The following is a 15,728-nucleotide window of genomic DNA, read 5'->3' as shown; positions in this document are numbered from 1 at the left end:
ATCTTTTTTACCAAATCTTAGAATATGCCAAAATGTTTAAGTCATAACTATTTATTGAAACAAGATAAAAGTGGTTAACTTTGTACTTTATATACACACATGTCCAAAATGGTACACATGAACATGTATTTGTATAAGATTTAAACAACTTTTGAATTTTATGGCAAGTATTGAAAGAAACTGTACCTTCTTCTTTACCAATTTATCGCCATACACACAGAACACCAAATAAAGAAACTGTGAGTGGTGTGGGGAATGCATAAAAGATGGCGGCAAATTATCTCAAATAATCAGTGCAAAAACCAACAAAAAGGCTGTTATTTGTTACGTATCCTGCAAATACATTGATAAAAAATGTTATCGTCACAAAACATAGCCGATTAAGTTAATGCGTACATATAGTCATCGTACATGTAATTCTAATATACAAGGAGGTGGGCGTATCAGGCGGGGATCTTGAAAAATAAATTTCAAAAATGATCGGTTGAATTATATAAAATGCTTTGAGAATTGTTTTAAACTATCGCACGGGTCAAAATGCATGATAGAAGCTCTGTACAGTGTAATTGGAAACTTTCATTTTATATCAATATGTAGTATTACCTATTATAACAAATGAGAGTATAGCACAACTGCCACAAGCAATACATGTCCTTTACCGGCACCACCCCCCTCCCCATAAAAAATAAAAAAAATTATTGTTTTATTTGCGGAACATGTGTATAGTTCAAGATTTTTCTAAAGGACATACCCGATTAGAATTGAAAAATGAGTCGTTTAAAACTAATTTTGTCAAAAGTTTTAGATTTATTTGGTTATATTTTGGTCCATTTGGGTAAATAGATGCACCAGCGCAGCTCTAGTTTATATATAATCAGGCCATAAATTCGAAATATTTTCAAAAATTAATAGCTTTAAAATCAGTGGATAAACAAACGAAAGCAAGTCGTACTCGATGAGTGCTTATACCTGTGTTGAATGAATGGTACAGTAGGATATGTGCAAAAAAGTCCCGTCTACTCTTTCCTACCCTATATTTATTAGAACATTAAATCCGATTATAAGAGTTAAATTTAAAATCAAGTACGGATATATACCTACTTATCAAAAGTAAAACTACTCATACTTTATCTGTAGGGCATCGTTATGGAGCTACACAGAAAGTTTGAAATTAATTTGTTTCATTTTTTCATGGGGAGGGGGTGGTGCCGGTAAAGGATATGTATTGCTTGTGTCAGTTGTGTTATACTCTCATTTGTTATAATAGGTAATACTTCATATTGATATAAAATGAAAGTTTCCAATTACACTGTACAGAGCTTCTATCATGCATTTTGACCCGTGCGATAGTTTAAAACAATTCTCAAAGCATTTGATGTAAATAAACCGATCATTTTTGAAATTTATTTTTCAAGATCCCCGCCTGATACGTCCACCTCCTTGTATATTAGAATTACATGTACGTTGACCATATGTACACGTTAATTTAATCGGCTATGTTATGTACCGATACCATTTTTTATCAATGTATTTGCAGGATAGGTAACAAATAACACCCTATTTGTTGGTTTTTGCACTAATTATTTGAGATAATTTACCGCCATCTTTTATGCATTCCCCACACCACTCACAGTTTCTTTATTTGGTGTTCTGTGTGTATGGCGACAAATTGGTAAATTTGCACCATTCGCCCCTTGTAGCTTCACTCTGATTACATTTTATCTGGCTAAGTGTAATGTAGTAGTATTTTAAGTACACACATCTTTTCAGTGCTTATTTACATCTTTAGATAATTACTTACATACAAAGTAAACATGTGTATGATTTATATGTAATTATTGTCAATTTTGGTGCAGGGGGTGGGGTGGGGGGTAGGGTAGGAAACTACAGAGAAACTTAACTTGGCTGTGATACATATGCCTGTCTATAGCTTCTATTCCTTCTTGTTGATATGTCAATGAATAAATTGAGAAAAAAATACAACAATCAAATCTTTAAAAAAGTTTTACTGTTCTCTGCACAAGAAATCGGCAATGTGAACAAATTGGCACCCTATCATCCCTACCATTAATTGTAGAGTAAGGAGTATGTATCCTTCTATATTGAAAACAATGCCAAAAGTAAGACTCATAATAAGTTGTTTACTCAAGGAAAGGAAAAAAATGTATTAATTAATAATTCCGTATGATGTGATAATATCTCAATGATTAGTTTATAATCAGAGTAATAGTGTATGCTTGTATACATACACAAAAACGATAAGTAATGCTTATATTAATTGGTGAACCGGACTGATTATTTATATTTAGATTATTTAGATACTAATTTTCATGCGCGGATCTAGAGAGGAGGGGTCAGGGGGTCTGGACCCCCTCCTCGGGAAAATTGGAGCTTATTAAATTTACATAGTAAAATTATTTGAAATTGACCTAGGACCCTCCTACCGAAAAAATTAGCTCGGCGTATGAAGTTCTCTACCATAACCGCATTTTTACACAAAAGGGGTGAATAAACCTGGGGTTAAAACTATTATTGGTGGTGAAATACCCCAGGGTTTAAACGTATTAGATGGAAATGCACCAGGGCAATTAAAATCACTTAGATCCGCGAAGCACTCTGCATTATTACTAGTCTACTTAAATATTCTGTGGAAAAATGAATACAAATAATTAATTTTGTTACCTAGGGAGAAGTGAACATAACATTTATTTCAATTTGTATAAAGGAACATGTACGAATGATCTTTATTTAGAACAGTTTGATGTCGCTAGGATACATATTTTCAGATCCTTGATTTGATTTGTTAATTTAGATGTTGAATCTCGAATTTCGAATCTTGAATCTCGTATTTCGAATCTCGTATTTTGAATCTCGAATGATCCTTCTCGGCTTTCGTAGTAAAGAGCCAGTTTGCATTTTCGCTAGCTAATGTAAGACATCACAAATACCCCAAACCCCCTCACGGAAAAGGAAATGCTAGAGAGAGAGAGAGAGAGAGAGAGAGAGAGAGAGAGAGAGAGAGAGAGAGAGAGAGAGAGAGAGAGAGAGAGAGAGAGATAGAGAGAGAGAGAGAGTCGATGTTAATCACAGGTGCGCTAACACCGTTAAAATAAAAGCTTGCTAGTTGGTCTGCCCTACCCTAACTACCTCCTCTCTTTTCTCCTTAAGAGGCTTAATTATTGTCTATATATGCTTGCATCAAATCAAATCAATTTCAAATTCTAAATCAAAATTGAATTTTACACTACAAGACTCTCTCTCCCTCTATCTCCCCCTCTCTCTCTCTCTCTCTCTCTCTCTCTCTCTCTCTCTCTCTCTCTCTCTCTCTCTCTCTCTCTCTCTCTCTCTCTCTATCTCTCATATCGACGATGGCTTTGATACCCTACAATATACTATTCCTATCTGGACTGTTGTCTTTGAGGTTGTAAATCATTATATCTTCTATGGTTTAAAACTTTATCATAACCTATATTTTGACATGTCGATTATTTCATTGAATCTCGTTTCATAGCTAAAACCACACTCAGTTTTTATTATCTAGATTAAACAGATCTTTCTTCGCGAGCCGATTTGAACACAGCTGGGTGAATACACAACGGGTTAAAATGGTTCGGGGGGGGGGGGGGTTACATACAGGACAAACAAAATCACATACATGTAGATTCGCAAAGCCCACAGTGTTATCACTAATTTAATTGTTTATACTGTGTTGGGTCAATTCATCAATGTAAATTTAACCATTTTATAACCATTATATAAGTGCTATTAAGACATTTATTTGTAGGAAAGAGCATGTACGAATGATCTTGATTTAGAACAGTTTGATGTTGCTAGGATTCAGGTTTCAGATCCATGATTTGATTGGTTAATTTAGATATTGAATCTCAAATGTCGAATCTTGAATCTCGTATGTCGAATCTCGTATTTTGATTCTCGAATCTCGAATGATCTTTCTCGGCTTTCGTACTTTACTCTGTCTATAGTTTCCTTAACTTATTAATGAAAACCATGTCAGTCAGTAAATGAACTTTCTGATTCGGCTAGAAGCATAAAAAGGTGAGACAACACACGTATGGCATATTTAGTCATTTTATTTAATGATTAAAAAACAACCAATACCAGGGGATAATATATATATATCAACTTTCATAAATTTTACGACAAAAATCTTTACACTTTACACTTCAGGTCATGTTCGCCCCTGTTACATGTAATGCTAAAAATGATATGAGATTTTAATGCATTAATATATAAAAATGTTGGTGTCATTTAAAACGAAAAATATCTGACAGAAATATAAGGTTGCACGCAAGGGATGGGGGACAAACGCTGGTGCGCGAGCGGGTTTCGAGGGGCGATACGTATGCCTTTAAGTATCATAAATAAAACTTTGAGTTTATGCCAACCGTTTCAGCGATAAGTTTTGCTAGGAAGTCACATGTCACATTTCCTAGTTTTTGGTGACCCTTGAAATGCTACGGTAGCTGAGTGACAGTGGCGAAAGGCGAGTCCTTAGCTTCTTTAAAAAACTGAAACATATGGCTAAGGGAAGGAACAACCTAACAGAAAACCACCGGTCCTCCGGGTGCAGGGGATTTGACATGGGGTAAGCATATCCACCTCATAAAAACAGCACCCACAACATGTAAACAGTCAGCAACTACAAAAACATATGCCGCTCTATGTGCAGAAATGCATAAACAGAATGAATAAATGAATAGGGGGAATGGGGGTTGGTAATTCTGACGAGAAAATTCTAATCGTTTACACTTTCTACTAAAGTCCGCTAAAGTGACGCTGAAACTTGTCACGTGTACTGACACAAATATGTCATTGGACAAAAAGCATTAAGAGTAACACCTTATGTTGAACCCCTAAAGGCACTTTACATACTAATACATTATATGAAAAGAAATATCATAAAGTTTACATTAATTATATAATTTAACAATGGTTCCGTAATCAAGAAAGTAGGTAATTATCATAATTGGAGATTATCAAAGACAATCGTATAGAGAACATTTTTGAGTAAGAACCCTATCAGTAACGAATTGACAAAGAATTCGGAGGAAAAAAAGTTTTGGGATATGCTATATATAAAGCGCTCAGCGTAAACGCTAAACGCTTAATTTTTATTTAAAAAATTCTAATTTGAAAATCATTTTTTTCATGTAGAATATTCATAGATTCTCAGGTTTAAAGTATTCGGGTTGACATGAAAAGTCTCAATGGTTTGCTGGCGCAATACAATAACACATTATACACGTAATACTTTTTTTCTGTTTATACTACTACAGTTACATTTCGCCCTAAAATGTAAAATTCACATCATATATGGGGGGGGGGGGGTTAATACTCGTAACGAAATTTAATGGGGGAAACGTTGAATTTTGAGTAGTAAAGTGCCCACTTAACAAGAAGTGAACTAATTAGTTTATAAGCAGACTTGATGATTTAACACTTAAAACCAAATATCAGTTTGCTTTTCAATCACCCAATTAACTAATTTGAATTAATACGATTAATATAATATGAACGTTTATGATGTTTAAGAGCATTGCAATATGAATAGAATATAGACACTTTTAAACCACATGTGTTTGATATTTAAAATTCATTGTCTATATTGTAAACGTCTAATATTGTATTGGTAAAAGGTTTACCCATCTTAACGATAGGACATGATAGTATTTTGAAAATATGCAATATTTAAATGTGATAGATACACGTATGATATAATAAGAAAGGAAGAAGTTGAAATTTACTAGAATTAAAGTTTTAAGAATTTATTAACTCTCGTATGGGCTGATAATTTGTATTTACCGTTATTTATACTAATATCATACTAATTAAGATTTTTATTTTTTAAAGTAACCAACATATATCAGGTCAATCAATTGAAATCGATTTGTTTAGTTTAAAGCTACCCTTTCAAACGCAAATCAAAACTATAATTTTTGAAAGGTTTCGTGTTGAACCAACAAGTGTTTTATAATTTGTTTAAATATAAACTACATAAGGCTGTTTCATTTATGTGTAGATATAGACACGCGTTGTTTATGTAATAAGTATGCCCCCTTCGAAGAAACGAAAGCATATTGCTTTACTGCTGTCTGTCTGTGGATCGGTCGGTCAACCAACAGTTTTCCTTCATTTCCTTTGCAGAGGTTGCAATAGAGAAATTTAATATACAGATTTTCAGAGTTTCTAGCTGAAGTTGGATTTTTGGTGTGATTCAGCAATTTTTGACCGACTTATGTCACGTGGACTTGAAAAAATTCCAATTATTTGCAGTTTTCATTTATTTCCATCCAAAAATTGAACTTAATGAAATTTAACTAAAATGTTATGCAGATTTATCATAACAACATATAAAAACCTTATTCTAAAACCTTTTGGCTTAGACATGTCATACTTGATAGGTTGATGTATCTCGGATAGTACCGCCCGATCCGGTCAATGACCATCATTGATTTTAAGTTGAAAAGATCGATCTTATTTTCACGTATACTGTCCTCATTGTATACTGTCCAAAATAAATGTTTGTTAACCTTAGGCAATAATTTATTTTCAAGAGAGGGGACATAGGTGTTTAACAATTATTTGTTTTTTGTTATTTAAAATTTTAAAGTGGTTAACTACACATTGCAATAGATTCTCAAATCACTATTTGACTTCATTGTGTAAGAAAGAACGATGCATATCAAGTATATCGGTCAAATATTCGAAAGTATGCATGTCTGGATGTTAAAAAATAAATGATTAGAATCAACATATTGAGTATATACAATACATATGTGTAAATTTCTCGGTACTTACACCAACGACAGAATATATATTGTCTTTGTAGTCAGATATAAAAAAAAAACATATTAAAGCTTAATAATCTAACATGTAATTTTACTTCAGTTTGTAAACAAAATGGCACATCTCGAGTTTAAGGATATATATCCGTATATTAAAGAAATACTTATACTAACTAAAGAATTACTCTAACTTAAATGCAAACTATTTCAATTTCAAACATCTTGGGCATGACAAAATTAACGTCGTCTTTCTTTTTTGCGTTTTCATAAAAAGAGATTCATAAAAATGCAAACACATAATATAGTTGCTTAACCCGTATAACTTTCCGTTTGTTGTACCAGATATAGTGTTTGCTGCCCTGTTGTGAATTTTTAAATGTCTACGTTCATAGATACGATATGTACTTGTAAGCACAGAAAAAGGACCTTTTTTTAGACAGTTCTGTAAATGTTGGAAGCGGCAAAAGGGCTGAAGTTGCTAATGAGATATTTAATATTTATGTTTAATTTAAAATGTAACATTCTGTTTCATTTAACAATATTCATTAATATCTGATACACTATGTTGCATTTATTGTAATAAAAATCATTTACAAAAGTAGTGATGTTAGCTTGATATAAATTTTAGATAATTCAAACATTGCAGCATTAATTGTGAAACCAAACAAAGATTTTAGAGTATATTTGTTTCCTCTCTCTACTGAGGCAATTAATGTTAATGTTAAGTTCTCAATGTGCCGTTATGTAGTCGGAACTAATGTTCAATTGAAAACAAAATCAAACAACAACTGCTACTACACTAACATTATCATTTCATTTTAACGAAAAAATTTATTTTAAAACTAGACAGCTGTGCGGTATATAAGCAATATAGTTCAGATAAATAAATTCAATAGTAATCGGGATTTTTTTTAAATTAAAAATGACCATGATATCGACAATTTATTAAACTTTCCCGATGTTAAAAGACTTAATATTCCCAACTGAAAAAATGTTGTGTAAAATTCTCAAATGTAACCAGTAAACAGAAACTCATTTGTTTCTTTAATCACAAATTAAAATACCTCCTTTATTGAAATATCATCACCACCACCTGCAGATAGTTTTGTCTTCCATTTATAAATAACAGTTGGGACAACCTTTCTCTCAATTTTCAATTGTTTCTTTAATATATATATATATATATATATATATATATATATATATATATATATATATATATATATATATATATATATATATATATATATATATATTCAAAGCAGAGCAACACGGTCCTCTAAAAAATATAGAGGTAGGATCCGGTGCCTAGGAGGATTCCGCATCCTCTGATGACCGGTCACATTTGCCACACTCTTTGTCGAAATCCGGAAAAAAACTTTGAAAAGTCCGTAGTCAATTAGGTGATTAATTAATGTTTAACAATTAGTATGAAAAACTTCAGTCAGCATGCGACCCAGTGGAAGATTGTATTTCCTTACAAGGTCGTTGTATCGACCATAGAGCTTACAAAAAGATGAATTCAAACGTGAGTGTTGATAGTCATGTTTTATCAACTTGTTCGTCTCTAGCTTGCCTCGCCCTAGAAACTATTCATGCCAAGAGCATGTCCTTGTGTATCGAATTATTTGAGAGACAAAAACACCATATGCAAATAATAAAGGTATATTGCTACGTAAGTAAGGAAGTTGAAAAGTAAGGAAAATTGAAGTCATCATGTTATCATCAATATCCATTTCCAGTAAAATATCCAGATATAAAACAGATGACGCAGACTCTGTGATATCTTTTATTTCAAGTTCTCTGAGATATATAAAAAAAAAAATAAAAAAAAGCAAAAAAAAAAAAATAAAAAAAAAAAAAAAATAGCCCAATTACAGTATAAAATGCCATCTCATTAACAATTATTCTCTCTCTCTAACCTTTATGTTGGGTAGCATTCTGGCTGCGATATCGTATAAGAAAAAATAAACCAGATGAACGCAGTTCACCATACCCGTTTACGCTATAAGGAAAGCTAAAACTCTATCCGCGATTCGAAAATCGTCGCGGAGAAAGCGGAAATGGGATACACGCGGAAAATATATGATATACGGTATATTCAATAATTCGTATAAAGAGAAGCAACATTTTATTTGTTCTTGGTTGTTTTGTAATTGGTTTATTTGTTCCTAAACATGCCCCTAAAATAAACTTTTATATTATGAATTATGATATATAATTTTGTGCTACAGTGATAGCAACGTTATTGTTGACAAACGACACGCACGATTCTGATACACGAACGATCACGCACGATACACGAACGATCACGCACGATACACGGACGATCACTAACTTACTGAATTTTCACGATACACGAACAAAAACGATAAAACACGCAACCGAACGATTCTACACCATTAAACACGCAAAATCAAAATTAATTTTTAGGATTAGAATTAAGAAAACGTATTGCTTTAATCTGTATTGCTTTATGTTTGTGTTTTATTGAAAAGCGGCATGTACAGTACCAATGCACTGTTTTATATTTTACGAGTAAACAAACACATCCATACAGAAAAAAAATATATGATTCATACGCAAATTAATTTTTTGTCTCCATAACGAATAATAACTTAAGTGTAAATGAATTGAGGATAATGCATTACCTATTTGAAAATATTTACATACGAGTTGACTGTTTATGTAATCCAGTTCCCTTACGTACGATTTGAGTATGCGGGATAGAGGTAAATTTGTTACCTTGTTCCATAGAATTTCGATTTTACACATTGAATATTTTCATTATTTACAGTACATAATTGCTTTATTTCTATTTATTCTAAATTTCAAAGCGTCTATAAAAAATTATTTCAAACAAATGTTTACACAATGAACCAGATAGGAATGCGTATAGTATTCTCATTTGAAAGAAAAACGTTGGGGATAATCGTTTAGTTTAAAACGGGGAGTGGGTAAGCTTGACCGCTTTCATTCAACGTGTCGCTCTTGCTAATATGATTAAAATTATGTGTCAAGACACAATGAATGCTTGATATAGGCTGACTATAACATTATGCAAAACTAACTCGACCGAACAAAGGATTGAATGAGCTGTGGAAATACTTGATAAATGTATTTAACTACGAAAGAGAGGATGAATGTTAACAACTGTCAATGTTCTTCTATAAAAAAAGTGTAAAATTCACATTGTTTTACAAAAACTACTTGTCGTTGTTTTAAGAATAAATCCTGACATTCCGTAAAAAAGGTTACAAAACGAAAAAACCGCACGATCACGCACGTACACGCACGGTAAAAAACTCAAACTATTTTTCCTGATACACGCACGATCCCGCACGTTACACGAACGATCACCCACGTTACACGAACTATTTAACACGATTGGCTTGTCAACAATAACGTTGTTACCACTGTAGTTATTAATAATTATCTTATTTTAAAGTTGGACATATTCCTATCTTTAAAACGTCAAAACATTGTAAAAAAATATTGCAATAAAGATACTTATCTATAATTTTTACGTATCTGTAACAGTCATTCAACTAATAATTCGGAATCACTTACCCGTTGTGACAGCTGTGAGTGTTGTGAGATATCTACAACCTGTAGACACATCACATGTCTCATTGCTGCAATGACACCGTTCCTTACATTTATCTCCGTAGAACGGAAAAGGGCATTTGTCGGAACAATTGAGTCCAATGTATCCAGGCATACATTCTTAAATTTTAAATACAAAGTAATAAATAAATCAAACTTGTTGATAATAACTGCAATTTATATATTCGTTTAAAAATGATATCTGATATATTTTAAAGTTTAGATAAAATAACTTACTCTCGCATATGTTGTTCTTGGGATTCCTAAAGTAACCTATACAACACCCATCGATAGTGCTAAACTCAAAGAGAAAGAGAAAAAGAGAAATAAAAAAAGAAGTGTAAAAAAGCACCTCGTCATTATCTATAGAAAAAATAATAAAAAGCTATTGGCTTACTCATTGCATATTGACTGCGATACAACGACAAAGTTGAATTTGGAAAAAATAAATGATAATATCATCCAGCTACATGTGCATCTTGATTGGAAATACAAATCACTGACAAAAAACAACATCATTTGCGTTTTCCTCGAATGCAATGTATTAATGAATACAGTCAGTTTGGAAAACCAGGAGTGTAATGAATGTGGTACTGAAGGTAAAACTTCCCTCTTCCTTTATTGCCGATTTGAAAGAAAGAATTGTATTCGTCAAAACGGATGTTTTTTACTTTTCAGTTTTGTATGAATTCGTCAAATCCAATAAAAGGGGTTTGCGTCGGCATCTGGTTAAATATTAATAGTTTCAAGAAACGGAGGTGTGTCTTAATCTTTTGCCAATCACAAAATGTTATGAATCGATAAAAAATCACAAAATTAAGACATATTATGAATTTTATTGTAGCGTTATCTGCTAAAATTAAACAAAAATTACATTAAAGTTTTTGTTCTCTGCTTATTACATGCATAAACAATAACAGGAAAAATACACTTCATATGACTTCATAATTCTAACTTGAACCTTAAAGAGGTACATTATACATTGTAGTTCCGTTTACACTGATGTTTTATTTCCTGGTATGTCTATGCAAACACACATACTATTTTCTTATTATTATAATTCAAAAAGAAACTTAAAAAGACAAAGAGTATTTATGGAACATATTAGGCTTTTTGTTGATCATTGTGAACAAAAATTACTTCTTAAACTGTTTTAAAATTGCTGAAAAAATTACCTTAAAACGTAAAATTAGGTTACAATCTATAATTAGAAAGTATATGTAAACCTTCCGGAATGACACGTAAGACGTCATTACCGACCAAAACAAACCAATCACCATAGTAAGCCCCGACTAAACCCCAGATTTACATTTTTGGACTAACTTGGAGCTAGTTTATTATGTGTCCGTGTTTTGAAAATTTTCGTCCACTCGGGATTCATTCTGGGCCTACTTTTTGAAAATTTGCTTCTACTCTGGGTTCACTCCGGTCTTGCTTTTTGAAAATTTGAAAAGTGTCTACTTGAAGTTAACTCTGGGTCTGTGTTTTGAACATTTGCGTGTACTCGGGGTCTACTCTGGGTTTATTTTGGGTTTGCTTTTGGGGTCTACTTTATACACAGAAATGTGTTGGTTTACCATCATACTACCTGTTATTCTTGTCCCTTGCATATTTCAAATGCACACATAGCGTCTGCTTTCTGGGGCATACTTCTAAATGGGGTTTACTCTCTGTGTCCACTCTGGATTTACTCTGGGTCCTCTCTAATAAACTCTGAGTAAACGGCAAGTAAACGCAAAAGTAAACATAAGGTTTAGTTGGGGTTTACTTTCAGTTAGGTTGGGTCTGATTAATACTGGATGTTTATAGACTATAATGTGTACGTCTAACGGCGCTTTTGTAGTTCGTTATGATTTGTAATGGAATAGAGGTAGCTCATAACTGATATATAAAAGTATAAATCAAAGCGCATTGCTTTGACAAGTAGTTTCTTTTTTAGTTATTATTAAACAAAATATTGTTAACATATGTTTTATGCATTAAATAAAAAAAATTATTTGAATTTAATTACATCGATCAGCATTGTAGAATTAGTATTATAAGAACATGTATAACTAATAAAAGACTACAAAAAGTTGATTAAGTTTAACAAGATATAAAAGCAGAACAGCTACAACGTAAACATTGATCTTTGGATTCAAAAGGTTGTTCGCGATTTATTGTTTTTAAAGAATCTGAATAAGAGCAGTGTGACATTTCTTAATGTTTATTTTGTATTTCATAGGATAAAACTCTACAATTCAATCACATGAAAGTATGGAATGGTGACTTAATGGCAGATCTTTGCAAGTCAGTCACCTTTTAGTTATCATTTAGTTGACCAAACCAGGGTATGCATATCTTGCCGTTTTATTATTAAAAATGCTTTGAAATAAATGTGTATACAATTTTTTTCGACATTTGATAAAACAATAAATTTACTTTTAAATCTTGGTCATAATGTCAAAACTATATTAATGGCAACTTGTGAGAAAACATATATATTGAACTTTAATGTCAAGAATTCTGCGCGCTGTATGTTAATTTATACCTTATTCATATCATTTATTTATATGAGTAAACCAATAAAAATCAATCAGAAATGCTTATCCTTATTAAATTGAAGGGCTTTATGATAGATTTGATCACGCCCTGACCGGAATTATCACCTCATAATATTCAAAGAATGATTCCTTATTACTTATATTTATATAATTTTAAGCCATCGTACGATTAAATATAAAAATGTAAATAAGCAAACCAAGCTGGCACCTCAATTCGGCGTCATTTGTATTATGGGTTTAATAGTACAAAATCGATACGTAGTGTTATCACAGGCAAAGACACTGGAAAATGTAAATATATGTAATTAATGTTTTGGTGTATGTGGTGTCATACAAGAGATAAATGGTTACATTTACCTACTGTAGTATGGATGAAGAGTTTTATGCAATATTTTATTTTCAAATTCAAAGTGATATCTCATTACAACACAAAACAAGGCAATTATTTTTCGTTTGGTCTTATTCTTATAAATAATTAACACACAAACAATGAATTCGAAGAAAAATATGTGTTAAATGCATCATTCATACAAAAGTTAAAAAATCGTCTCAAGAGTAAAAATTTAGTGATGTTCTTGTATACATAGATACTGCTCCAGTACTGACTCACTAAAGGTACAAAGAAATAAATTGTATACTCCTAAAAGCCGGGGTTCTCCAGCGGTCTGTTTCCCTCAGATAAATTCAGGTGAGTAATGGATCCTACTTAATAAAGGTGTGAAGCCTGGAGTCTGTAGTATGATAGATGTTGAAGATGGTATGGATTTTGTTTCTTATCTGTATTGTAATATTGGATTGGATCTAATATTATATTTAGTAAATGACCCAAGTGAAATTGTATAACTCGAATTTTATTTGTAGGCAAATATAAAACAAATTTGTCATTGAGACCTCTACTTAATTGGTTAAAAGTATGTCCTTAATATATTTGTACGTGGTTGTATTATTCCGTTGATGATATCTGTATTTCATGTAATAAAATTATCGTTTAAGTCAACGTAATCAATTTGCTGCCGTATGAAATATATCAAAAATTAAACATTTGTAGAGTTACTTAGATTAGATTATACAAGTATATTATGCAATTAGGCTGAACAAGCAAATGCTACTTATTTTTTTTTTTATGCAGGTGAAGTTTTACCAATCAAATCTGGTTCTGAAAATCTAAAAAGCAGGAACATTCTGTAAGCGGTTTTTTTAGTGTTCGCTTTCATATAAGTGCTTTAATCTTTTTTTTATTAAAGAACTTTATATCTAGGAACATACATGCACTCGTTGTTATCTCTATACATCCCAAAACATATTGCATGTGTCATTGCTACAGCCACAATATCCCTGACATCTGTATGATAAGGACATTTTGTAAACAATTGAGTCCGGTGTACCCTGGCATACATTCTGTAAAATAATGTACATAACTTCACTATAAGTATATGCATTATATCTCAACAACTGTACCAAATATAAAGTTTTAGACATTCAATTATTCTAATTTATACTTTAAATGATTTTAACGAGCTCTTGCACGTGTTGGTCATTGAACTCCTAAAATAACCGAAACAACATCCGCCAATGTTCCTGTTAATAGACAAACAGTGTAAAAACCTTCAAGTATATTAACAATAAAAAAGCAAAATTGATATTGTGCCAACTGCTTCTTTTTTAAATTTCCTATTGATTAATTTCTTACTCTGTACAAGTTCCTCGCGATTCAGTAGTCCTGCTTAAGGTGATTAATGATTTTGTTGATATTACCCAGATAGAGATGAATCTTTGTTGCAATTCAATTCCAAACATGGTACATGTATTACGTTTTCTATAATAGACTTATCAGAAATTACTAAAACAGGTAAAAAAAAAACCGTTAAGAATGCTTATGTATTGAGATTCCACTGGCTCCTCTTAAAAAGTAAAAAGAAGTTGCAATTAAACAAAGTCATTTTGGTTGCACTAAAATATTTCTAAATTTATAAAACTGTACATAGCTGTTTGATTAAGTAGATAAATTAATAAAATATCATACAAGATTGACATTCCTATTTTTATCTTAATGTAAATTTCAAATCTAAAACTTATGATTTTTAAAAATTCAATATGATAGCACTGTAATATATCATCCGTCATTACTAAGGTTTCCAGACTTCACAAAAGGTTGACTTATTTACAATAGATCAAAAACAATTAATCAATATCTACTTAGTTTTCAATTTGTTCTTTGAAACAAATTGTAAAAACACTATGTACTACTTTTTAAAAGGACGTGAATATCCGGAATATTTTTCAAACAATCATTATTTCGGATATTTTAAAACATGTAATAAAAAGTTTGTCATTCAAAACGAGGGAAAAGCATATTGGAGATTTTTTTCCAACTTTAAGAACCCATTTAAACCAAGCCCTGCTTTTAAACTAGAAACAACAACAAAACAAACATACAAAAACAATGAATAGCATTCTTACCAAGAACGATATTCTAAAAACTCAGCTGCTGAGATAACTGAAAGAACGTTCAAAGCACTGAAAAAGTATGTATCACTTGATTTCCTGTGTACTGTTCAATCTAAACCTAATGCCGATTTTACAATTGAATATATAGCTGATTGGTTAGACTTCCTTTTTCCATTTCGACCGTTAAAACGATAGGTACTTGTTTGTTTGTTTGTTTTGTTTTGTCTTTTTTTGGAAAGGGGGGGGGGGGTTAGGGGTTGGGGTTGTGTTTTTTTTTTTACTTTTTTATGGGGGTTGAGTTTTTTTCAAAATAAATGGCAATATA

The 15,728-nt window shown here is 31.7% G+C and overlaps 1 long non-coding RNA gene across 1 annotated transcript; it reads right to left on the bottom strand.

Moving 5' to 3' along the window:
- Positions 1–10,390: 10,390 nt before the first annotated feature.
- LOC136271302 (uncharacterized) lies at positions 10,391–11,049 on the bottom strand. The gene is made up of 3 exons (XR_010709218.1): positions 10,810–11,049; positions 10,650–10,708; positions 10,391–10,532 (listed from the first exon to the last, which is right to left on the bottom strand). It is a non-coding gene; the product is annotated as an uncharacterized lncRNA (long non-coding RNA).
- Between the last annotated feature and the right edge of the window lie 4,679 nt (positions 11,050–15,728).

This window comes from Magallana gigas, chromosome 9 (genome assembly GCF_963853765.1).
Source record: "Magallana gigas chromosome 9, xbMagGiga1.1, whole genome shotgun sequence".
Lineage (NCBI taxonomy): Eukaryota > Metazoa > Mollusca > Bivalvia > Ostreida > Ostreidae > Magallana > Magallana gigas.
The sequence above is the reverse complement of the archived record's forward strand: the minus strand, read 5'-3'. Positions and strand labels throughout refer to the sequence as shown.